Raw genomic sequence first — 27,127 nt, forward strand, 5'->3', positions numbered from 1 at the left:
CACACTGCATTTGGAGAAAGTCACCTTTTGACTTTGACACACACACACTACAGGCGGGAAGGGGGAGGCCTACACTAACTGAAGGTAACTACTTTAAGCACACCAAGAAAAGACTATATTAAAAGGGGGAAACTAAAAATTACTACAAACTATCAATAGGGTACACACAAACCAATTTTCTCAAAGAAAACCTAAAGACTTGCCTGGAGCTCAAAAATCCCGTGCTGGCGAAGCCGTGGCAAATGAGATCTAGGGATTGGAAGGAGGTTGCAGTGCAGTATATGTAGGGGGAGGAGCTTGGAGCTTGGATCTTTTGCTTAGTATGCTGCCGGCTCGGATCCATATCGGATCTCTAACCCACAGGTTGCTGATCAAATGAAGTTAACTACTTCAGATTTAGGATTACTGAGGAATTGCAGAAACATTTACTGTGATTCTCTCAATCAGGTCTGCAATCAGATACCATTAGCAAGCTCCTGGTGCATTTGTCTGACCGCGTTAGTAAATGTTGTTGCTGATAACAGAGCCATTACCCAGAAAAATGTACAAGGAGCCCCTCTTTTTTCAATCTAACCACTGTTCAAGTGTGTTCCCAAAAAAGGAAATTACCATTTGAAAACTGGACTTGCCAATAAGAAGAGATAAGGATTACAATCTTAACACAACCAATATAGCTATTCAGGAAAGACATTGTAGAGCTCCTAGCAAAGTGCTCATTGATGGCCATTCCATGTACTGTCAGCTTGCAATATATGTGTGCTTCATGTATGCGTTCTCCCATGCACTGACTGCACAGCGATTGCATATGCATGTTTGTTACTGTTTGCATGCAACTCAATCTTGTGGACGGGGTGGGGGGTGTTTTCTAACTTCCAAGTCATTTTATAAATGCTACATTTCCTTCATTGAAAGCAAGTCTTTTATACACTTCTGCCACCAGCAATAAGTGTTCTCGAGATGCTGGCCAAGACTGAACGTGCAAATGCCCAAAGTGCTGTCAAACTTCATTTTCAGTTGGTCTCCTTTGTAACAAGTTGTATGAATAGTCCAACGCCACTTTAGCTTGAGTACTTCTCAACAAACCCTTATTGACTCTGGACTTTTCAATGCATACTTGTTTAGATCCAAATGCTAGACAGTGTCGCACACTACTAAGTATTAAAATGCTGTGGAAGTGCCACTTACTGCACAGCATCCTCTATGTTCCATCTCTGTCATGAGTAACATCAACAGCAACAGCTGTGAGCTAGTTGCACTCATCTCCCTATGAATAGTTTTTGGTTGTCCCCTTCATTCCATTTTGAAAAATTATTACTTTTCTTATACTTGTCCATGACCTCGGTTTCATAAAGCAAAAACAATTTTTTTCTCCATCTGTGTCATCTTTTGACATTTCTTTCTAAAGATCACCTGAAATTAACATACTTCCTCCAGGATTGCCCTTTGCTATTCCCATTTTTGGCTGAGCATTGTTTTATGCTTTTACTGTGAACTCCAGGACTAGGCCAAATGAGCACTCAACTCATTTATCGATATCACTGTTTTTGTGCCACCACTAAAAATCAACCTTCTGCAACAATACCTAGTAATGTAATGATTGGGCCTCATTAGAACCCATCTACAAGGCAATAACTGTAAACATCAGTATGGAAATTGGTGACAGAATAACTGCATTATGTATTTCCTTACTCACTGCTTCCTAGACAAGAATGCACTACAAGTAATTCATGTAGCGTGCATTTGTAAGCATGTCTGTATCTCTGTCTGTGTGCAGATGTGGAGGAAGGTTGTAATGGGTTGCACTGTATGCATTTGACAACACTGAGCAGAAATATACATCTATAGTTATTACTTGTATATTTAGTCATTCATTTGATCATTAAATCAGACTCCTCAGGTTCACAAATTCAATACAGTGGCTGTGGGTGTGTATGTATATGGGTGTGCAGAGGGTCTGATAGCAATAAGTTGCAATACATTACTAAGGCAATTGTGTGCTTCTTCATTCTTTTGAAAATAGACATCTGAGGTGTACACAATAAGATTATTATAAATGGTGGGTATATCTGTGTGTGTGTCTGTGTTGCAATGGGTTGTCCATGTGCATCTAAAAGCAGTGAGCTAAAAAATGAACTTTTCTGTGGCCATTACTCACATGTTATTCATTTAACCAAAAGCGGACATCCAAGGTGCACTCAAGTCAAAGTGGATTGCACATGCACAATTGTGCGTATCTGGAAGTATACTGGGTTGAGATGGGTATCACTGTATGCATCTAAAAACAACAAGCTCCAATATTACTTGACTTTAACATTATCATTCAGTCATATGACAAGACATCTGAGATGTACACAAAGTGTCTGTAAACAGTGGCCACATATTTGTGTGTGTTCCTGTGCACATGCACATACTTAATGAGTTGCATTATATGGGTGTGACAGCAATAAGGTTATACACAGGACACTAGTAAATGCATTTATTCCTTCATTTTAACAAAATAAGACAAACTATTGAAGCCATGAGGTACAAATGCCCCAGCGTCACCTCTAATTCTGACATAAATAGGTGAAACACGAGTGTCACCAATATTGACAAAGTGCAAACTATACTCAGGCTAAAAGGCTACTTGTACAAGGATAATAGGGTTGTGCACAACTTGTCTAACAATCTGGCTCTCCTTGGACATGTATCTGTCAGGAAGAACCCTCTGAAAATGTGCAACACACTGAACAAGAAATTGTCACTTTCTGCTTGCTGATAGACACTACAGGCATGTCAGTCTAACTGGCAAAAATAAATAAATAAAATAAAACAGCTTGGAAAAAACATTACAAAAAGGCCTGCTCCAATTTCTAGTAAGACGATGTGCAAATAAGATTCCTGAGAAGACAGGTCTATATCATCTCGCCAAAACGGCGACACAGCGAATGCCATTTCAGCGACATGTAAACATCGACCCACCATTTTCGTGAACGACCAGAACATAGATTATTTTCCAAGGGAAAAAAAAATCACTTGGCCATCGACGTGTAATTGTCCTTTTCCCCACTGTAGTACGATCTTGGAGTTTACATATTTAGTTAGGGGGGGGGTGAAGCCCCCCACTTTGTAATGTTAGGTATGGTGCTTTGTGTGTGGTTGGACTAATGGATTTTTTTTTTTCCTTTGGGGGGTATGTTCGAGCCATTCGCAGAAATGGTGGACCGATGTTTACCTGTCACTGGAACGGCATTCGCTGTATTGCCATTTTTGTGAGATAATACAGACCAGAGAAAACTGCAGTCCCTGGGGGCAACAGTGAATCCAATGCAAGCCCAACCATTTCAAATGGCTGAGGCATCATACTCAATTCCTTATTGCAAAGGGTCTATAAATGGCTTCCCTAAAAGAATCCGGGGCATTTAAGTTCAAAGAAAGCCCATCATGCATGTGCTACTGATTCTGATCAAAAAATAAAGGGAGCACAAAGACCTCAGTTATACAGATAATGTTCACTGCAAAATTCTTATGTGCAGTCTGCCTACAGGAACCATTATGATAAATATCAGCCCCAACACCTTTAAAAGCTGAGAAAGCACTACTGCTCAAGACAGGAAAACAAGAGAGACACCCACCCCCCCCTAAAATGCTTGTGAACCTAAAATTTAGACGCTGAAAGGTCTTGGAATCTGCTTGGCATCAAAAGAAATGTTAAGAGATGAGCATGGACTACCTGGGACTTCTTGTAACTGACCACTAACCACAAACCATGGAAAAATACAAGACCAAGTTCACTGCACTGACCAGACCTAGTCTGCTTGAGAAAATTAGAATGAAAGTTAGTCAGAAAGATAAGGCGGTATCTTCACTGCCTAGAGAAAGAGACAGACAGAGAGAAAGAGAGAAAGAGAGAGACAGAGAGGGAGAGAGAGAGACACAGACGTGCCTGGCAAAAAAAAAAAAGACATTTGTTTGGAAAGGGCGGGGGGACTAAACTGCTACCCAAAGGCCATTACATCCAATAGCCACATATCAATGGCAATGCTCTCCCAAGCTGCCATATGGAGAGGATATCATCCTTAAACCAACTCTTGAAAGGAGATGCCTAGACCATCAAGCAGCCCTGCTACTAGACACCCACCCTTCTGCTGTCTCCAGTACAAGCAAAAAGGCTTCAAAATCTCTTCCAGTGACCTCACTGCAGACAAACTGATGAACACTGACTACCAGTTCTCATCTTGTACAATCTCATCGGAACACTGTAGAGGATGACCTTCCACTCTCATACCACCTGTAATCTCGATTTTGATTATGGAGGTCTTGGCAAAAAAAAAAAAGCAAAGAAGCCGCACTGAAGGAGGTATTCATGAATCGGTTTGACAAGGTAACTCCCAGGGCCTTGCAATCTTGTTTTGTAAACCGAACTGCCCCTCTCCAGGCTTATATGCTACCAGGACCATTACAGAACCGACTATAGGGGCTGTGACCACTCAAGACTTTAGAGACTGTTCTTGAAGCTATGCTCATGGACACTGCTACAAACAGAACAAATAAGCTACCGAAGATCCCACATGAAATACAGTAGCTGGACCAGAGAGAATAAGGCCCTGAAGTGCACATACAAACTTGCTCCCCCAGTTGGCCCAGAATCTTAACCTCCTTAATCTGGCCCAGAATCTTAACCTCTTTAATCTGGATAATTAGTGGATTACGCCTATGGAGTACAGTTGAGCATTAGGTTACCAGCCAGTACTGGTTCAAACTAGGCATCGTGGGCAATAATCAACCTGTCTCTTACTAAATTAAATATACTAGAGTCCTGGGGACTTAACTGTAGTATCAATGTTCCTATTCATCCATCCATTTCTTTTCTAAACATTTCTGATGAAGGTTTGTGGCAACAATAAGCAAAGCATGGTAGACTAGTCTTCCTCCAGTAACAGTCTCCAGCTCATCCTCTGGGATCCACAGGTAGTTCCCAGACAAGCTGAGATAAAATACCTCCAACATGTCCTGGTGCAGTTGTGCCTTCTCCCAATGAGAGTCATGCCTGGTACAACTCTCCTAAGAGGCTTCGGGGGTCCTCTTCACAAGATATCAATCCCCCTTCAAACTCCTCTCAGCACAGAACACCATAGGCTGTACTCAGAGATCCTCTTAATCTGCACAAATTCTCAGTCAGACAGTAAACCCATCCATACTTTGAAGCAATCTTTTTGCCACTTTACCTGTGATCTTATCCTTACAATCATTACCCAAATGATATGTCAATCAATGAAGCTGCAACCACTGTTGGTGTCAAGAGGGCTGAAGTATGCGAGGTCCCGCATCACAAAAGAGCCAGCACCTGTAACACTAACTTCTACTTTGCCAGGAGAGGAATGACAGAAGGTGTAGGGTCACCCAATCTTATGACAAAAAGGGACAAATGAAAAGGCCAATATCAACTTAAGTGAAACATGACAAGGTTTAACGTCTTACAACTGCAAACAACCTGTCGTACTCAATGGCTAGTTCAAACGTGGGGTTGTGTAGACCAGATAAAGAAACAAGAAGATGGCTGCCATAAGGCTGCACAGGTGACACATCCTGCAAGGAAAACGTAGTCTAAGAAAACACAGAAGCAATAAGGGCATCCATTATGTCCTGGGTCTAACTCTGTAAACACGAAGAGAGAGTACTGGTAATGCAGTTAAGAGGGACAGCCAACAGTAATGGGAGATAAAAGTTGCAGTGCTCTCTCCTTCTCACCCAAATCTTTTCTCCATCCAGTGTGTTTTTTTTCTACATTTCTATGCTTTATCCTGGGGGACAAAGATTGAGTGAAAGAAGATGATCAGTTTCTCAGGCGGTTTGGTCACTGCATAGACTAGCACTTCCTTGCTCCATAAGTACATCCAATCTACTGTGGGGCTCAGAAACTTACCTGCTTTCTTAGCAACCGGTTCCACGGTGTCAGGTTCCTTCTGTGCCTGCATGCAAACAGATGAAAAGTTTGTCTGCCGGGGGGGATTACCCAGGAAGCAGATGGGCCTGTCCCAAAATGTCTTCAGGAACAGACTCCTCTGAGGACAGGGAATGGGGAGACCAACCACCTTTCTATTTCAACAGCTCCAGAGAATGTCCCCAAAGGTGATCTAATCTAGCGGAGACCTGCGGTACTCGTCCCCTTCATCAAAATCCATGTCCTCTATGAAGAACACCATATGGGAGTCAGAGTTTCCACTTGCACAGTCTCTTCCAAGGTGGCTCTTCCACAAGGGACTCAGAAGAGAGGGGAACCCCTGGGGTTCTCGATGTCTGAAGGCTGTCACCAGAGGCCCGGCCCTGGACAGCATGAATGGGCTCAGGACACCTGACATAGATAGGACTGGGATGTTCCCAGGCAGGGGGAAGACATTGCTCCAGACTTGGAGATAGTCCACTTTACCACATAAAAGGCAGAAGGACTCTAGGAAACTTGGTCTCCATAGCCAAAACTACAAGGAAAGGGGGGGGTGGAGCCCACCCTGGGTCCCTCAGACAGTACTGGCCTTTAACTATCAAAGGTAGATGCCCCCAAAGGAAGGGACCAATCTGAAAATCCTAGACCAGAACCAATTGGAGCAAAACCTGCTCTGGTCCAAAGTCACAGGGACCGAGCTAGTCAGGGACCCTGGGGGAAGAGGGAAAAAGTACAGTTGTGTACACTTACCATAAATGTAGATGTTATAGTGCACTGCTGCAGTCATTACATTTGGGTAATCCTGCTGGCAGGTTGCCCTCAGCCGGCCTGAATTCCAAAGTCCTGGGTGCTGCGTCGGCTACCGTCACCCCCTCCCCGACGTCAAGACGTCAAGGGGTATAAAAGAAGAAGCCAACACCATTGTGTTCAGTTTTCTTGCCCCAGATGTCAGGTGCCCCCGAAAGGGAAGCCAAAATTATCTATCTGTATATATATATATATATATATATATATATATATATGTGTGTGTGTGTGTGTGTATATATATTATATACACACACATATACACACATATATACACACACAAAAAGTGCAGTGTCATCCCCTTTGGTAAAAAGTCTGTACCCATGAACTACCACACAGGCAGCAACCTACTTAACACCGAATGCGTGATGAGACCTTGGGACCCAGGTGGACAGTAGTCTCTCCTTTGATAGTCACATCGCCAGAGTAGTCAGGAAGTCCTTCTACGTGGCACACCTCATCATAAAAGGGTTCTCAATCAGGAAAAAAAAAAAAAAAAAAAAAAAAAAAAAGAGGTCATCGTTCCCCTCTACTCGACACTCAGACCCATTACAGAGTACAACGCCCCTTTTGGAATGTACCTCACAAGACATCTGCAGCAGCTGGAAAGGCCACAGAAGTACCTCGCAAAGAGGATTACTGGACTCCGACATATGCCCTACACTGACAGCCTCAAAAAACTCCAGCTTTACTTCGTGGCATATCGCCTACTCCGGGTGATCTCTGCCGAACATATAAAGCCAAGTCAAACCCAGAGCTGTTGGACATGCTACACCTAAAGAAATCCCAATCCCTCTGAGCTACACGCTCTAGGGACCTAAACCTTGTCACCACAATAACAGGACATGCTGGAGGGATAGATTCTTATCCCAGAGACTTCCCATACTCTGGAACAGGCTACCCATCTATGTCAAACAAAGTTCTTCATTAACACTCAAGAAAAATCTTGTTGAGTGGATGGAAAATAGAAAATACACCCTGGGGATCACTTCTGTGTCTCTGCTCGACAGTGGCACAGGAAAATAACTTTCTAGGGTGGCGTAAGCCAGGGAACCTTCTTGGCTAGGCTTACACAGGCCCTTGGGCAGATAGCCTAGTACCTACCTATGAACACACACACACATATATATATATATATATATATATATATATATATATATATATATATATATATATATATATATATATATATATATATATATACACACAAACACACACACATATATATATATATACACACACACGCCAAGAAATGCAATAATAATTTTACTTCCATTTATAAGCAAATACACCACAAAGGTTGTACAAATCAGAGAAGGAAAGATAAGGTCCATAGACAAAAAAGGGGGATGGAGGGAGGGTAACCTGGACTGCAACAGTGAATACACTCGAACATCTACATTTATGGTAAGTGTATACAACTGTACTATGTTCTTCATTTTTCACTGTTGCAGTCATTACATTTGGGTAGAGTCACAAAGCTAAGGTTGGGGGTCTGGGTTTAAACACCTGAAGGGGCGGCTATGAGGCCCTGCAAAACTGCAGTGGTAAAGCCTGCTCTGGATTTAGAGTACAGAGGCAGATGATAATGCTTTGTAAAGGTGTGCACCTAACTCCAAGTGGCTGCCTCTAAAATCTCCCTAAAATGTAATGACTGCAACAGTGAAACACAAAGAACATCAAGACATTGCCTGATCCCCCTGATGAGTCCCTGGGATTCCGAAACCACAGGAATCGAAAGAGAAACCAATTTCTGAGGTGGAGCTTTCCCTGAGCCCAAGCAGGCTGGGCATGCCAAACAAATAAAAAATCTATCTGTGCCCTTTGGGAACTCATCATCCTGTCCATGCCTAAGGGCAAGATACTCCTACAGGATCTAGAAGAAGCTGAAGAGGGAGTGGATTTTAAAGGGGAAGCCCACTGGGATCACTGCATCTAGGATCCGAAGTCTTCAACTGGGGAGCTCAAAATAACTAGCTCCAAATCAGACGAACGAGTTGGATCAGAGCCCTGAAGCACAACCTGCCCCGGATCCAGGGGAGCTAATGGAACAGAGATAGGATCAGAGGAAACTTCTGCACCGGAGGACAGATTCTGAGCCTTCGGATCACAGGGACTGTGATCAGACAGTGTCAGACGTTTCTGAGCAGCCAGATGAGAAGCACCCAGGTATACAGAGGAGGCTTTCCTCTTAGGGTCTTTATGGCTGCAAGAAGAGGGGGAGCCTGAAACAAAGGGAACCCCTTGAGCCATGCCCTTGAGCAGAAACTTAGTCCAATCTGTCAATGCCAGAGAATTGAATGCAGCACAAACTGAACATTCAGCTTCAAGATTGGGCTGGATCCCCGACAATAAACACATTTATCATTGGCGTCAGAATTACGCATCTTCTGCCCACAGGAAGAGCATCTCTTAAAATCCAGTAAGCTTGCCAGACATGTCCTAACAAAAAAAAAAAAAGGACAGACAGACAGATAAGAAGAAGAACTGAGTACAAGTCCCCAAACTACCTACAAAGGCAGTAACCCAGTAGCTGGGACCAAATACACAAACAAAAACCCACTAGCCCCAAACAAACTGAGGGAGAGGGGTACAGAAAAAAAAGGTGCCAAAAGGGAAAGAAAGGCATAGGAGAGAAAGCCTAATCTGAACGAGAGCCAAGACAAGGAGGGGAAGAAGGCAGAAATATTAGCCTACTACTTTTACCCAAAAATACATAAAAAGATGCTGTAACCCAGAGAAAACACCTTAATAAATGCTGCGAGCCAGGAATCAAGGCTGTAGCTAAACGTGGTAAATTAAATCTGGGGATTTGAATGTAGAAAGGGATTACAGGAGTGGAAGGAGCTTGAGCCTTGAATCTATTCTGTAAAGTTGCCATCGGATCAAAGATCCAGACGTGATGAATAATGAAATGGATAGCATCAGATCTTTCTCACCTCCATTCAGTACATTTTTTTCTACATTTGTATCCTTTCTTCTAGTGGACAAAGATTGAATGAATAAAGATCAGTTTCTCAGGTTGTGTGGTCTTTAGTTCACTTCCCAGTGATCGTTTCAATACGCGTTTTCTTCACTAAAGCCATTAAACTCTGCAACTTCTGTCGATTTCAATGACACCAACAAACTGTACCATTCTTATGGCAGCATAAAGCACAAAAACAAAGTTTGCTTCAATTGTGAGTTAAGACTTATTTCCTGCAAGATCCTTCATGGAAGTATAAATGAAGAATAGTGGCTTTAAAATGACGAAAGACTCACAAGCACACCTCCCACTATTTACACACACATAAAAAACAAAGTTGCAACTTTTTCTGGACTGCATTTTCCCCATTACTATTAAGCTCTTCCATATTAGGTCCATTAGTTTCCCTGTTTCTCTTTCATACCTAGCATTGAGATCACTTAAGACGTGATGGCTGGGGAACTCTGCTTTCATCGTGGAAGTAGATGGGACTTTTGAGGACCCTCCCAGATAGCCAGCAAACATGATAAAGTGCCACGCACGATACAGGTGCTCTTTTCAGCACATATGCCATGCTTGGCCTCAGTCCATTCACTCTTTGGAAATCTTGAATTATCAGGACTGGCTCCTCCTTGACACAGGTATACATGATTGCTGCTAGATAAACAGTCAGTCTGCTCTATATTCTGTTCTTTACTACTAGTGAAAATATGAGGGGATATGCCCTCTGAATGGGCATAGCCCCCTTCTTTCCACATACTTTTGGTCAATATTTTTTTTTCTTTTTGGAGTAGTTTTTACTCCCCTTCATCCTACACCCTTGCTATTCAGTGCCTACAGCCATCTCTTGGGTAATGGGAGAAAGCTGGCAAACCCACACTTGCTCCAATACAGCTACAGCACTGCAGAGCCTAACAGCAAATTTGTGGGGGATTAACCCTTCACTCTTCAAATGAGGGGGGCATTTACTTTCTGGCCTACTCAAGTCGCACTCCCCTCCTACTAGCAGTCCATGGTTACATCTAAGGAGTGGGTATATAGCTGCCCATAACTTTTTGATGCCACGTCAGTCACTCAGGCTTCTAATAGAAACTGGGATGGCTGGGCTGTAGTCAAAGCTTTATCCCCCAATGCACCTTTCTGGTCAAGAACTGTAGCACAAATGGGATGATATAGTTTAAATAAATGCTTGCACAGTGGTGCAGCAGTAGCGTGGTTGCCTCACAGCAAGAGTTTTTCCCGTTCGATTGTCTGGAGCACCTTCTCTACTTGGGGATTGCTTCCATTGCATCCTTCCACACCCTGCCAGACACAAGGTCAATATGGGGACCCACAGGGGGCTGGGGAGATACTCAAGAAGTAGATGGGCCTGACCAAAAAGCTTCCAGAAACATCAATTCCTCTGGGATAGGGCTTCTGAAAGGAGCAGCCACCCTTCTGGTGTAGGATTTCCATGATGTCTCCGAAGAAGACATCCTCTGGTGGTGATCTGGGGGACCCTTCCCCTTCATAGAGACTGGCGTCCTCTGTAAGGGATTCCAAAGGGCAAAGTGTCTCGTTTTGCATTGGTGCTTCCGAGGGACCTCCTCAGTGGGGTGCTCCATGGTGGTATCGGCAGACTCTAGGAGTTCTAAGAGGGAAGTAGAAGTCTTTTTGAGCAGGCTGTCCTTGAGACGACAGAATGGTTCTCAGGCACAAAAGCTGCTGGAGGGGAGCACGGCTCAGAAACAGGTAGAGTTAAGGCTCTTCTGGGTACAGAGCGAACCCTCTCCACCACTCCAAACACTGAGGGAGATTGAGACACTGTAGGCACCCCCACCCATCAGAGCCGAAGATGTTGACAGGGAAGCTCCATGAATCCCAACTGCCCCCCCATCTGAGTGAAGAGTCTGAGCCGAGTTATCAAACACTGAAACGCCAAGGGGAAAAGACAGCTCCAAAGCTTCATAGCGGACATCAACCCCTCAGAACTGATGCAGAAGCTATGGCTCTGAAAACAGTTTTTCTCCAAAACTGTTGGAGCAGGGTGAGTCAGGGAGACCAGAGTTGAGGTAACCGTTCCCATCAGCTGTGAAGTCTCGAATCCAGTAAGGCTCAGACCAGATAACTCCAAAACCTGAGGGTGGATCAGAGAAAGAGAGATGGGTGTAAAGGTGGGAAGACTGCTTGCAGATCCAGGAGGAGAGACAGCAGGCAACATCCCCAGCTAGATTTGTGCCTTGAGAAATTAAGACATCATGCTGTCCACCTCGGCTTCAGAAAGACTGAGAAAATGGAAGAGGCAACCAAAGCAGGCCTGGGCTGTTGCAGGAGAGGGGGACCTGGGTCTAGCAGTCACCAACTCCGGGAAGAAGCTTTGGCACAAAGGGGAGGCCTGGATGACTATAGGAGCTGAAGTGGTCAGCTCTGAAGTTCTAGGAGTCTTGGCAGGAGGTTAACCTGAGTGACGGGAACTACTAGGGATCTCTTCCACTCCTTATGTTTTTTAGCAGGGGTTTGAGCCACTGAAGTGGATGGAGTGGCTTAAGGACAGAGCTAGGCAGAAGCCCTTTCAAAATCAACTTGCCCGCTGATTAAAGCTAGCACAAAATGGAGCAAGTAGAGTCCAGGTGATTCGCACCAAGGCACACAACACATTTGGAGTGAGCATCAGAAAATGGGATTTTGGGGCCACAACTGATACATTTCTTAAAGCCCACAGGTTTGGAATCAGACATGATTAAGTATAAAGTACAGTTGTGTACACCTACCATAAATGTAGATGTTAGAGTGTCTTCACTGTTGCAGTCATAACTGTAGGGTACTCCTGCTGGCAGGCAGCCCGAGGTCGGCCAGAATATCAAAGTCTGGGTCCGGTGTCGGCTGTATCAGCCAGTACCCTGACGTCAGAATTGTATGTATTCCGGTAGTCGGTAAAGTATCCGACGACATCCTATAATTAAATAGTCTACCGAAGTAATTCAAGGCCCAATCATACCTATGCTTGATAGTGCGAGAATTAAACCTGGCACAGAACAGACAGCAAGAAACGTCGTGGTCAGGGCCTAAGCAAGGTAGACAGTAAGAGTGGAAATCTTTGAGGTATTTGTTCTCCACACGATACACAATTATTAACATCGGAGGAGCAAGAAAAAGGTTTCCCCAACTGGGTACTTAGCTTTGAGAAGAGAAGTAGAAAACTTCGGACCGACAACAATCACACCACGTTGTCTTCAAAACGCCAACCAACAACTAGCGAACTGCTTTGCACCGCACGGCAAGAAAGATTGGAGAAGATGGCGTCGGCTGTCAGCTTTATACCCATGCGTTCTGACGTCAGGGTACTGGCTGATACAGCCGACGCTGGACCCAGACTTTGATATTCTGGCCGACCTCGGGCTGCCTGCCGGCAGGAGTACCCTACAGTTATGACTGCAACAGTGAAACACGAAGAACATCTTACGGCGCACACACACAAATAATAAATTAGATCTCTAAAGACAGAATTTTTTTCTTTTTTAAATAAATATGCATCTATAACGAGTATAAAAAGGGATAGGGACGGGAAAGCACAAGGCAAAACTCCACACAAACTTACTAGAAGAAGGGAAGACTGCCAGATGAGGAAATACAACATCTTTAAGAATATCTAAAGGTAGGGAAAATAAAAATCACTAAGCTCACGGAAAAAAAAACTGAGGATTTCGGAATATGAGATACCCAATGCTAAGCAAAGTACGGCAAACAAGAGCTGATGGATTTGGAGGAGAGAAGCATTATAGGTAGGGAAGGACTTCAGATGCCCAGATCCAAAATCTATAAGTGAATAAATGAAGGCAACATCATCAGATCAAATGGGTGGCGCTAAGCATGAGGCAGCTGTTCTAGTTCCAGGGTGCCTAATTCTTACACTTTAGATAAACACTATGCAGGAAACTTACCTTGTGATTGATAGTATCTGGTGTGCAAGGAATACACTGACTAAACATATCATAAGGAAGGGAAGCTTTTGTACAAGACTGGAGAGATTAGGTTTCACAGTTAAGTAATGCAGTGTAGCCAGGTTGAGCAAGAAAACAGTAATGGTAAGCAAACAAAAACGAGAACTAGTAAGATAACAAAACCGACACAGTGAACTGCATCAAACGGTTTTATTCCAGAACCAAAAAAAATAAAAAAATACTTAGCGCTTTCACCCAAACATTAGGGCATCATCAGAGTACAAAGAATTAACATCAAGGCCATTCATATATATGCAAAAATTACCCAATAACTCAACTAATTAAAAGGATAATTGATTGATTAAACAATGTCAATGTAGAGATATATTTTAAAGTGACTTGGCTCTAATAAAAAACATGTTTAAAATACATATATTATAAATATCAACACTATACATATAAAAAATAGCAAAACATATAATATTAGAATATAAAATATATATAAAAAATTTAATTAATAAATATATATATAATAAATTATGACTGTACATATAAAATATGGTCATACAAAATGGGACCTATATTTTAAAATACTTGAAATAGATGTATTTTCATTGATACCAGGTAGCATACAAGCATTTAATTTAAATTGCCATAAACATTCCATGGCCTCAAGCATAGTCTTGTCATCACCACCTTTATGTACATTATGTGGAATTCTATCTATGACAAAAATATAAATCTTTTAAAACTTGGACATCTAATACTGTGCATGTATAAGGAACTAGTAGTCTTGTGTTTCTTGATATCCCTAGCATGCTCAACTATGCGTTCCCTTAGCTTCTTAATAGTTTTACCAACATAAAATGCCGGGCATGTTGAGCAAGTAGCCAGATATATCACCATCTTCGTGTTGCAATTACAGTAACCAGGGCATCTAATAGTCTTATTGTAACCCTGTATTGCAACATAGGGACCATCATTAATGTATCTGCAAGTGTGACAAGTACCACATTTGCTCATTTTTGATGTTTTATATAAATTCCTGTTGCTATTTAGACTCGTAGATGTTAGATTATCAAGAATCATTAGTGATGATAGCATGTTCAAACAAGAAATCGAAATTGTCTAATATGTTTATGGACCGAGGATACCCCAATGACTTAATTGGTACCATCAAAAAGGATATTTATACTAATAGGACCATACTATATAGACCTATTATTAAATATGGGTGTGACAATTTGTCCAAAGCTAGTTCTAGTTTGCCTAGATACGATTCATTTATGTTGCCATATAATGATACATCACATTATTTAGCTGATATTATTAAGGAGACATGGACAAGTGTTTTCATAAACAATGCTGAGTTATCCAAGATATTAGGAAGTCAGCCTAAAATCACTTTTAGTAGAGGGAGAAATTTAAAGGACATCTACGAGTCTAATAGCAACAGGAATTTATATAAAACATCAAAAATGAGCAAATGTGGTACTTGTCACACTTGCAAATACATTAATGATGGTCCCTATGTTGCAATATAGGGTTGCAATAAGACTATTAGATGCCCTGGTTACTGTAATTGCAACACGAAGATGGTGATATATCTGGCTACTTGCTCAACATGCCCGGCATTTTATGTTGGTAAAACTATTAGGAAGCTAAGGGAACGCATAGTTGAGCATGCTAGGATTATCAAGAAACACAAGACTACTAGTTCCTTATACATGCACAGTATTAGATGTCCAAGTTTTAAAAGATTTATATTTTTTTGTCATAGACAGAATTCCACATAATGTACATAAAGGTGGTGATGACAAGACTATGCTTGAGGCCATGGAATGTTTATGGCAATTTAGATTAAATGCTTGTATGCTACCTGGTATCAATGAAAATACATCTATTTCAAGTATTTTAAAATATAGGTCACATTTTATATGACCATATTTTATACGTACAGTCATAATTTATTATATATATATATTTATTAATTTAATATTTTTTTATATATTTTAACAATATACTTTTTTTATATATTATACAATATTATACAAGTTTTACTATTTTTTTATATGTATAGTGTTGATATTTATAATATATGCATTATTATATATGTATTTTAAACATGTTTTTTATTAGAGCCAAGTCACTTTAAAATATATCTCTACATTGACATTGTTTAATCAATCAATTATCCTTTTAATTAGTTAATTAAGTTATTGGGCAATTTTTGCATATATATGAATGGCCTTGATGTTAATTCTTTGTACTCTGATGATGCCCTAATGTTTGGGTGAAAGCGCCAAGTATTTTTTAATTTTTTTTGGTTCTGGAATAAAACAGTTTGATGCAGTTCACTGTGTGGGTTTTGTTATAGTAATGGTAAGCAGTCTCTCAGATGTCAGGATCTGCTCTGTCAATACAGCCCTCAAGTACCACACCTTCAGACCAACCTCCAAAAACAAACTATGCTATTGGTGGTAGCATGTCCGTACTACTAAAAAGCCAAACAGAGTCAAGACTCACAAGACAAGCCTACTTTGAGCTCCCCATAGTCTTACTGTCAATAAAAATCCATACCAATCACAGATAACTGCCATATCCCTTGCAGGTCAACACAAGGCATACAAATCCAGAATCCACTAATCAAATAAAATACTGTTCTCCTGGAGGGTTTCAACCATTTTTCCATTACCTGGATAACCTACACCCTCCAAAGATGAGCATCAAAATTACCAAAAATGTAAAAAGAACAACCACAAGAACTTTTACAACTAGGTCAGAAACTTCAAAATGCCTAATACTGCAATGAGTTAATACATACCATATACTCATCCCCAGAAAACACATCTGACTTATTAGCTGATCAAATTTAGCTAACTTTACACCCCTATCTCCCCAATTTCCCTTATACATTAGAATGCCCATAACTTCCCAAGATCAGCAAACACCAACCCCATGCGTTCAGGCAATGCGCCACATTGCTTTGTCGGAAACAAGCACAGATTTACAGATGCTGTAGTCATCCCACTTCACAAGGGAGGACCCATCCGTTGAGCCTGGCAACTACAGAGCTACAAGCCTGAACAGCCTCATCTATAAAGCAATCCAACACAAATAATAAAACTTATAAACAAGTACACTGGCAGTCTACAATTCCTTACCCAAAGACTTCACTCAGTCACAGATTTACCCGATTTTCAGTGCATCAATGCACACTGCTTACCTCAAACTGGCAAAGGCCTCTGACATTACAGACTAAACTAATGTCTTTTCGGCTTTTCCTGGTTAGAGGTCGCCACAGCAGAACTCTGGCCCGCTAATGAATGGCAGTGGAGTTTTCCTGTGCCGAGTTACCAGCCCGACACCCAACCTTCAAAGAAGCCAACTCTTTCACGCACGCATCTACCTGCAGGTCTTTAAATGTCACTCGACCACAGGGAGGAAATGCAGACTCCACACAGAAGGCACTCCAGCCAAGAATCGAACCAGAGAGCCTCTTGCTGTGAGACGACAACACTAACCGCCGCACCACCGTGGCCCTACATTCTGACATTACAGACAAACTAATCAAATTAAAATATAAACTATGTAACATACTGGATAGCAAACAGACTTGCATACTGAAACTAACCTTTCAATGTACAGGGCATGCTCTTATAAAAAAGGAGTGTTAATAGTGGACTGCAAAGTAACAAACTCTCCAACCTACTCCCAGCTCCCCCAAGATGGTCTAGTGTATGTATGAATAAATGTTGTCAGGAGCGTGGCCTTAAGCTAAATGCCAATAAATGTAGTCTTGTGTCTTTTGGCAAACATTAGGGTACCCACACACCTACCATGCTGACACCCCTTTGCAGACTGACCTGGGCACTAAAAATTTACAATCCTATGACCAGCATTTATCTACAGTTGTTAAAAAAATCATTTAATCTAGTCAGATTGATTACTAGGAGTACATCTTCTAGTTCAAGGAAAGTTATCAGCACGCTTCACTCTTATCAGACCCATAACAGAACATAATGCCCCTTACACTTGTCCAAACAGAAGGATACTGGAAGGATGGCAATGTTTCTTCAAATAAAACCATATGCAACAAAAACAGACAAAGTACTTTCTCTCTCCTCAGTTTCATACAGATTTCTGAGTTTAAACATTTGCCTCACCTACGAAGCCTCAAAGGATACAGTCTTAAGTAAATTCCTAAACATCCACATAGCAATAACTTCAACACCTGCTTCCACTGCAATATAAACAGAACCAGTTGGCAAGATAGATCTCCATCTCAAAAGAATCCTTATTTGATGGTATAGACTTCCCAGGAGCATATCTTGAATGGGGTGAGTGAGGCAACAGCCCCAGGTGCAAAGTGCTGGGAAGTCAGATCAGTGATCCCGATGGCTCTAATACATTACCATATTTTAAAAGTTGTATTGCATTTGCAGTTCAACTAGTGTTGTAGTGCTCTACATGTGGTCTAAACTGTAGCAAAGTTTTTAACTGAAAATTGAGTGCTGTAGTGCTCCATGCAAACAGGGTATAAACTGTAGCAATCAGTTTGCTAAAGTTTAAAGAGAAAAAAAAAAAAAAAAAAAAACAGGAGCACTGTAGCAGGGCACAGAAACAGGACCTGAATATGTCTGGGCTGGGGGGGGATTGTCATGCAGCTGGTCACCTGGTTGGCATGCCAGTAGACAATAGAAGGAATACCAGTTTTTTTTCTTTTTAAGCTCTTCAATGGAAGAGCTAGAGCAGGGGGACTCGCATCGAACTGCAATATGACACTCACATGTATTATCTTATTACAGTACAGATTTTTTTTTTGCTCTTCATTTGAAGAGTTGAGGGGAGGATGGGGTGCAGAGTTCATAGTACCTGCCCAGGGAGCTGGTTTAACCAGCTACACTTCTGAGACTTCCCTTAAATGTAAAGCAAAGTTTACCCCTGACCTCTTTCAAGTGCAACTTGGACAAATGGATGGGAAACTGTATATTTAACCTGGTCTGTACCCTCAAATCCTTAACGGAAAGGGCAAGAAAGCAGACAGTAGTAACTCAGAGTTGTAAAGTACGGAATAAAAGGTTACAAACTATTATCTCTGAACAACCTACCATGAATCTACAAACAATGCACATTATGAGACTAGCCATCTAAAGCCTACAGCCTGTACTTAAATGCCACAAAGCCAGCAATATTCTGCTCTCTGTAGGTACCAGATATGGTTTTAGACATATAAAGCAAGTCATCACTACAACTAAACTTCTGCAATGGCTAAAGATTCTTTAAAGAAAGGTGTACTACAGAGCACCCAATAATTTGTAACCGGGTATCCAGCAATCTCAAACACAAAACATGAAGAGAAAAATAAATGAAGCAGAAATTCTAACTTTAGTATTTGAGACTATGCTTCCCATGTTATTTCTGCATTTTCTTCCATAAATGTACTCCAATACTTAAGACTATTTCTTGGATTTGTTTCAAAATGCCAAGGAAAACATGCCCAGATCACCCACCTTTTTTTAAAAACCCCGACTCTGCCATGTAGGAGGCTCCCCCAAATTGCCAACATAAACAAGCACTTGAGTCGCATTATTTCTGGAGAAAAGGGCAAACTTGAAACTGCTGCTTAAAGGAGAACCACACCCAGAGACTCAAAAAACATGCTTATGAAGGCACGCCCATTACACGCATGTCTTTCGAAGCGGTCGAGTGGCGTTTTGAAAGACAGGCGTAGAATGGGCGTGCCTTCGCTGAAAGTTCGGCATCGAGCTGGCACCTCGGCACCCGTAAAAAAATTTTACTGCCAATCATTAGCGAACCAGAGTTTTGCTATTGTGACCCCTAACCGGGAAAAGCCGAAAGAACAACACTTCATCATGGTTTGGTTTTCCTACATTTTAACACCTCTCTGGGACAATTTACAGCTTTTTAAATATTTTTATACATAATTTCTGAGTCTGGCCACATGGCATCTTAAACTAATTCTGATTGTTTAGTCTGCCTCTAGGTATCCCACAGTGCAGTGCTCAACTGTAAAACAAATTACATCACACAGGCCTCTTTCTTCCTGAAGCTCCTGAGACTGCATTGATTTTACATGCACACACTGCTGTCTTTCAGTTAGTTTTAAGTAACATTTCATGCTGTTCAATGGACTACTTAAAACACAAACTGCAAATGCCGCAGAACAAACTTTCAGAGTGCTTTTTACTGCTGCTTCACTTTAGAATAGCTAAACTGCAGTCTTTTGTGAAGCCTGAATTTTACTTATTTGATAGTTAAGGAAGTCAAGTGTGAAGGGGGGTGGGAGAGGAGTCAAAGTGCTAAGGGTAATTTGAGCTGTTACTTGTGTGAGTGACAGCTCACAGCAGGAGACATGACATGTACTGTTTCCTTGTTACAGCCTTTATTTTCTGTATGGGTAGGGGAAGGACCAGGGAGCTGTGATAAACACAAGCATGGGTGGGTTTTTAGGATGGTAGTGATGTCAGGTTGGGTGGGGAAATGGCCAGAAAACTACATGCATTCAGAGACCTTGATAACATCAGCAAACTTTAGACTGCAGCAAACTTTTTCAGGCCGGGACAAAAGTTTTTTGAAAGTGAAACCACCACAGTACAGTAAGGTACTATTCTAGTGGAGAGAAAGAGTTCATTTAAAATATTGTAAATGCTATATTGTTTATTCATAGCAGGGACAGTAAATAAGGAGAAAAAAAAAAGTTGAGCATTTAATAATAGAACCCAATTGTTGCCCTTTAAGAGTATTGTCCTCCGTGAGGAGGCTCACACCCTTACTTCACAACCTAGGTTTACAAAGTACAAAACTTAACTTTTAACCAAACAAGTAAGTGTTAAAAGCTAGCCCATTGGTTCAGGAATCTGTCTGTACCATCAGTGATCCAGGCACCAGAGGATTAGACACCGGTAGAAAGAGGTGGTATAAAGACTGGGTACTTCTACTATAAAAGGATAGGTGGCTAAATGTAGGATTAGGTTCATATTCCCTAAAAGACAGTCATGGAAGTTGAGGCTCAATGACAGCAAAGTCCCCTCGTCACCAACCCCCCCCACCGCAAAGAAATCAGCAAGAGACACTGGGCAAAGGTAAAAATCAATGGCAAGGAACTAATAAGGAGACAGAAAAGGCAAACTATAACAAAACAGAACTTGGCACTTCTTAAACAGTAAACCTGATGCACTACAAAACTCCCTCTCAAGACTTCACTTTTTCAGGCCAGTTTTGATTAACTTAATGCCAAGAGACTGTACTTATGAGCTAAAGATAACTAGAAAGCAACTTCCATCTGTTTTCAGCCATCAGTCCTGTAGCAAACATTAATGTTTACCAATAAGACACTGAAATACATTCAGAAAATTTAAAGTAAGACTTGAATGACTTACCACAACATTCTGTATGGCTTATGACTCCACAAGCTCTTTCTCCCAGAGAAATTATGTCTACAATTAAAAATAAAAAAACTGTTAAGAAAAATGCAACAGATACAATAAACGCTATAATATAGTTCAAATGTACAAGCTCCTAAAACAGTTTCCTACTGCAAACTTACCCATGCAAATTGGTCATATTTTACAAATATATAAAACCAATCTTTAATGCCAGATATTAAAAATGAAAAAGCTATAACAAGCCAAGGTTCACTGCATGCCTATGCAAAAAATGTAAGTACATGCTCAGGATGGGTATCGGTTACATCTATCCATTTCCTGATAACCTATGAACCTGGGTTAAGTCATAAGTAGCCGCCCTTATGGGATATTTTACACTTATCCAATTTCCCTTTTGTGCTCAAAATAACAGATCCCATTTGGTTATAGACTGGGCTTACCCATCACATGGGCGATAATTACACATTACCCCTAATGAGAATCACTGGGATCATACCATAGACAATTTCAGGGGACCCATGCATACAATAAAGCATGTAAGCTGCATCTGTCCATTAGTAGCATCTGTCCATTAGTAGCACCAAGGTAAATTATGTTTTTACTATCCACAGATCTAATGCTGCACTTAAATATGAACATGGATGAACTTTAAGATGCCAGTCTTAAGAGTATATACACAGACTCCTACAGAAAAATTTGGAGAATCCAAAGTACCTACTTTAAGCTCTTTGGGAGGAAACCTGAGCATATGGACATAAAGACTTTGCAGAGAGGGCAACACAGATGAGAATCAAACCAGGGAACCTCCTACTGTGAGGAGCAACATTACTTTGCACTACTATGCATCTCCACAGCCTGCTCCTATTCATATTTTTAAAACTAATTCAACTTTACTAAAGATATTCTATGACAAAAGAAACATTAACTAAACTGATGTACTTGTTCATAGGTACTAGGCATGTGGTCCAGGAAATCATCACGGGGCCTAGTCGAACTTCCAAACTGCCCAGAGAACACTATGTTAATGGACTTGCTCAAGTTCATACAGTAATCAGAGGATGAAGGACCCACAGTAAGCAGCTCATAGCTTTAAATTATATGTGCTAACTACCAACTATTCAAAAAGCTTATAGGACACTGGGATAATCATAAATACTACACAGCAAATGGTACCAACTATTCAAAAAGCTTATAGGACACTGGGATAATCATAAATACTACACAGCAAATGGTACACAATTCTTGCACAGATCCCTTAGCAAACAGAAAAAAAAAAAAACACCTTTCCAGGCTGTCAATATCACCCCTCTAAACCAATTTTCTGCTCTAGTGTCATATAAAATCTTATGGATTCAAAAGTGAATAAAACAATAGATGTCATGTTCTGCTAAATTGTGTTATAGACTAGCTTGTCTCAATTTCAGAACACTAGTGATGTTGATCCATACGATTTTATAATATGATATATGGAATGTTATACATTGGCAACTCAGATAAGAAATGTTTTACAATGCCAGTTAGTAACTCTAGGTTTTAAATTGGAGTTTTGATTTCACCCCCGATGGTTAAAAGGGGTTACTGCACTTATTTGTATTATAAAACTATAAAAACATTTTACAGAATTGTTTTATGACACATTTTAATAGTTTGTATTCAATTTTAAGTTCATTATGCTATTCAGTCGCCAAGACATTTTTAGAAAATGAATTATTTTTAGAAAATGAATTACTTTTAATGATAAGAATGTATTTTAGAATTTCCTTATATGGCGATTTTCCTGTTGGGAAAGGTTCACAGGAAGTCATGTGATGATTCTGGAAGTATTTAATGTGAATGAACTTCCAGCCATGTTGTTTGCCTTGAGAAAGCTCGCATGTGGTCGAGTGAAAGCGCTTGGAAGATATTGTGGATTTTTACTTTGCCTGGTTACATTAAAGGATCTTTTTGGAGACCTAGCAGCTTTTGATTTCTTCATCTGCTTATTTTGAAAGCCTTTGTTTACGTGCTTCCGGGTCCTGTGGTGCCAAGTGATTTTCATTCTTGGTTTGATTTTGCATACAGCTGAATTTACTTTGAAATGCAAGGGCATATAATAAATGTATGTTAAACACTAAAAAATGGAAATGAGAAGTACTTAACTGTGTTTAAAGGCGCACGCACACACACTTTTGTACACATGTACTTCACACACACACACACAATATATATATATATATATATATATATATATATATATATATATATATATATGTGTGTGTGTGTGTGCATACAATTAATTATTGATAATAAACAACATGGTATAGTTAAGCATTATTAATGTATACATTCTAGTAAATGCTGCTCAATGGATATACTTGGTCACTGTCACACATTGGCTATGTGTTGCACATGCAATCTAGGTCAGTGTCTTTCTGTCAGTATTTTTCTCTTTGTACTGCCAAGTGCATTTAATAATTGTTATTATCTTTGCCAATGTAGCCTAAGTTTTGGCTGAAAATGGTCCTGGGACCAGTTGACTTTCATGGTTACCAAAGTATAAATAAATATGAAACAGAAAAAAGGTGGGTGAGCATGATAGAAATAATTGAGGAACTTGTAAAGTATGTTTTAAGTCTGCATCATTCAGGAGAGAAAAACCCTCATGCTGAAGGCATTGGGAAGTAGCAGACAGACTAAGTTCAGAGTCCTACTACTTGTCACTTGTAAATGTACAGCAAGAATCATTTACTGCAGCGAGTTTTCACACCTCAACTTCAGTGTGGGGGAGAGTTTGTCAAATATTTTAGGACTACAAAAACTTCTTATTCATCCTACTTTCTTTTCTGCATGTAGCCAACAGCTGTTTATAGCATAGAACAAGCTCTGACAGACACATAAATGAAGCTCAGTCAAGTAAACATAGAAGCAGTTCTGTTTAGATGACAGCGCTTCACAGTCTTGCCATTCAATCTTAATGGCACGAGAAAACAGCACCACTTCCTTATGTCTAGCATGAGTCATATAAACAGGACTGGAAATGTATTCTGGAAAGAGGGAATAAAAGCAAGGAAACAAGATCACGTTACCAAGGCAGGCCCAAACACCTGGCATTTTGAGAGAAACATTAAAATTGTAAAAGCAGCACTTGGAATGATTTTGAAGCATCAAAATAGCTCAAAAACAAAGATATAATGGAACAATATGTTTTGAGTTCTAAGGTGGAGTATTCCTTTAAAAGAGGTACAACACTGCAGAACACACACAGTCAAGTCCAGTCCTGCATGTGAAACTTGTTCAACAAGCACTGGTTACGTAAATGTTAGTTACACTTGCGTCAGGTCAATATGTGAACAGATGCTGCAAGTGCTGAAACTGAAGGAACACACTTATGTTGAACTGGTAACAGTTGTGCCAGTGCATGCTGAAACACTGTAGGGACCAAGAGCAGATGACAGGCACTGACTGGAAAAGGAGTGCCTGGTTTCAGGCAAAAGAGTAAGCCTCGGGGGCAATTGATAGCAACCATTAAATTATTGTAATCTACTTTATGTAAATGACGTCATCTAGATGGTAGAGGGAGTCGAGGTCACACTGGTCATCAGAGGGGACTATGGTATACAAGTAGCATGGCATGGAACAAACACTAACAAGTGGAGGAGGCCTCAGACAACTGTGGGCAAGTAAACACTATATTCTGCTCCATTAGCCTTCTAGTCTTTGCAAATTTCCACAGCCAAATAATGTATGTGCTTTATGAGTTTTTATTGGTTTGATGTGATGTGATTTACTAAGTTTCTGTCTTGGTGCACTTTTTAAATAAGGAAAGCTTACCAGATGAAAAATGATTTTGCTCAAATTTGTAAAAGTTTTTTGAAATAGTAGGCAATTACATAGGACCTACATCTCCAAATTACCCACTTTGAATAGGGAGGCAGACTTTTAGAATTTGCTTGGCACCAGATTTAAAGATGACATGACAGATGGCAGGGCAGAAGTTCACACAATACAGCCAATAAAATACTAAATTAAAAAACAGAAAGTATGAAGAAAAAGTTATGTACTCACCGCAACATTCTGTGTTGCCCACTTTCATTCTTCCTCAAACCTGTGGGTTCAGTTCCAATCCTCTGATCCAACTCAGCCGCTACAGTAGCTGATGGGGACTACAAACTCTCAAGCTCATCCCTTAACCACAATGCACCTATTGTCTTAATTATCTCAGATTGAGTTTGCTGATGGAAAAGATAAATACTTTCTTGGAGACTATATCTGGAACTGTAAACTTATACCAAAGAAGGAGGTAAATAGATTGCAGCATGGCTGACATCTTTGGAATATCCTTTCCAAAACTTTGATTGAGGGACCATTCATGAGGTAAATGTACCTGCTCAATTTGTCTGCCATCACACTACTTCCCTGGAATATGCGATGCTATAAGAAAATGGTTGGATGAGATTGCCCAACGCCACACCGAGAAATTTTCAACATAATGGGTGTAATCTAGGTCCTCGTTTGTAGATGTACCAAAACACTGACATGTCAGCTTGATTTGCAATCGTCCCCTACAGGAGAGAATCTTGGAAGGCCTACAAATGTTAAAAAGCACTGCTCTCGTCTCTAGGACACTGATGTGCAAAATGGCCTCAAACGGAGTCCAAGTGCCTTGAACAGTCCTTCCCAGACCATGTCCCCGCACCCTTGCTGGGAAGTGTCTGTGGTCACTTGTGGCCTTGGGCTGCAGTGGAATGGAAAGATGATCCTGAAGAACTTGATCCGATTGGATTCCACAACACAAGATCCCTTTTGCAGACACTGGTGATTACAATCTCTGTTGACACAGGCTGATAAAGAATGAACCACAGTGTGGTAAGCAGCCATTATAAAATTCTCATGTGAAATCTGGCCAAGTGTCAATGCTACCATGGGCCCCAGTGCCTGAACTAATCTTGCTGGTAATCTGCTGCTGTTATTTACTTGACTTGAAAACAGACAAGTCTCCGATCTTTGTGGGGCAACTGCAGTCTGTGTGTTTAGGAAAGCCCGTATGAAATCCAGTGTTTGGGCTGGTTCCAGATGAGATTTTGTGAATTTATGGTTATGTCCAGGGAAGAGCATGTTTGGAGAACTTTTTCTCTTGCCTCTAGTAGTCCATGTCTGTTTGTGGTGGTGATGAGCCAGTCATCCAAATATGTAAACACCTGGAATCCTTGCAGTCACAAGTGAGCTACTACTACTGCCATGCTTTTGGTGGTGAACACCCTGGGGGCTGTGGTAAAGCCAAACGGCAATATTCTGAATTGGTAATGACTTATCTCCAGACCAGAAGTGCAAGAACCTTCTAGATAGTCTGTGCATCTTTCTGTGGTAGTACACATTCTGAAGGTCTACTAAGCACATCCAGTCACCCTGTTTCAAAAAAGGAAGAATGAACTGAACCATGACCATCCAGATTTTGGTTGTAAGCCTGTCTGATGCAGGCACCAGCTCTCCAGAAGAGGAGAGTCAGGTCTCCTTTCAGGAGCGATGAAAGAGTTTACCAAAAAGGAATCTCTGTACCCTTGGTTTTGCAGGACCCCTCTGCCACAAGGGTGGCATCTCTGAGATCCCTCCACATTTCCGCTGGTGGAAAACCGATAAGACCCTTGGGATTTCCTGAACCACATTTTTCCATCACTGCACTGATTCCTCAAAAAGGATCTTTGTGGAGTGGAAAAATGTAGACCCACAGCAGAAAGGATTTTCCTGTCTTTCTCACACCTGGTCAGTGTCTTTAGTAGTGATGTGCTGTCCAAAAGGAGCATTGAAGAACGAAGATTTAAAGGGCTCTGCAGAAGTCACACAAGCACATCTAAGTGTGTCTCCTTATGGCAACTCCTAAACCCGCAGCTCTGGTCATTCCTTCGGCTACATGTGAAAGGAGCTTCATGGAAGAATTATAAATTAAATTTAAGGTGGCCAACTGAGAGTTAACAGACTCTTGAACCTCTTCAGAAACTGTTTTGAGAGGTATCTGAAAGCTTTTTAATCAAATCCCTCTGAAGTCTGGTAAAGTGCAACAGGTAGTTCAAGGACCGTAATGCAAAGGTAGGTAATGTATAAATTTGCTTCCCAAATCTATCCATCAGAG

At 40.9% G+C, this 27,127-nt stretch overlaps 1 long non-coding RNA gene across 8 annotated transcripts in view; it reads right to left on the reverse strand.

Moving 5' to 3' along the window:
- The window catches only part of LOC122807273, a 122,521-nt gene that overhangs the window by 57,316 nt on the left and 38,078 nt on the right, over positions 1–27,127 (reverse strand). For all 8 annotated transcript variants that reach the window (XR_006365616.1, XR_006365618.1, XR_006365615.1 and 5 more), the window contains one exon: positions 21,016–21,072. This is a non-coding gene — a long non-coding RNA (uncharacterized LOC122807273). The remainder of the gene's footprint in view (positions 1–21,015; positions 21,073–27,127) is intronic.

Source organism: Protopterus annectens, chromosome 7.part0, assembly GCF_019279795.1.
Source record: "Protopterus annectens isolate FY-2018-M chromosome 7.part0, PAN1.0, whole genome shotgun sequence".
NCBI lineage: Eukaryota > Metazoa > Chordata > Ceratodontiformes > Protopteridae > Protopterus > Protopterus annectens.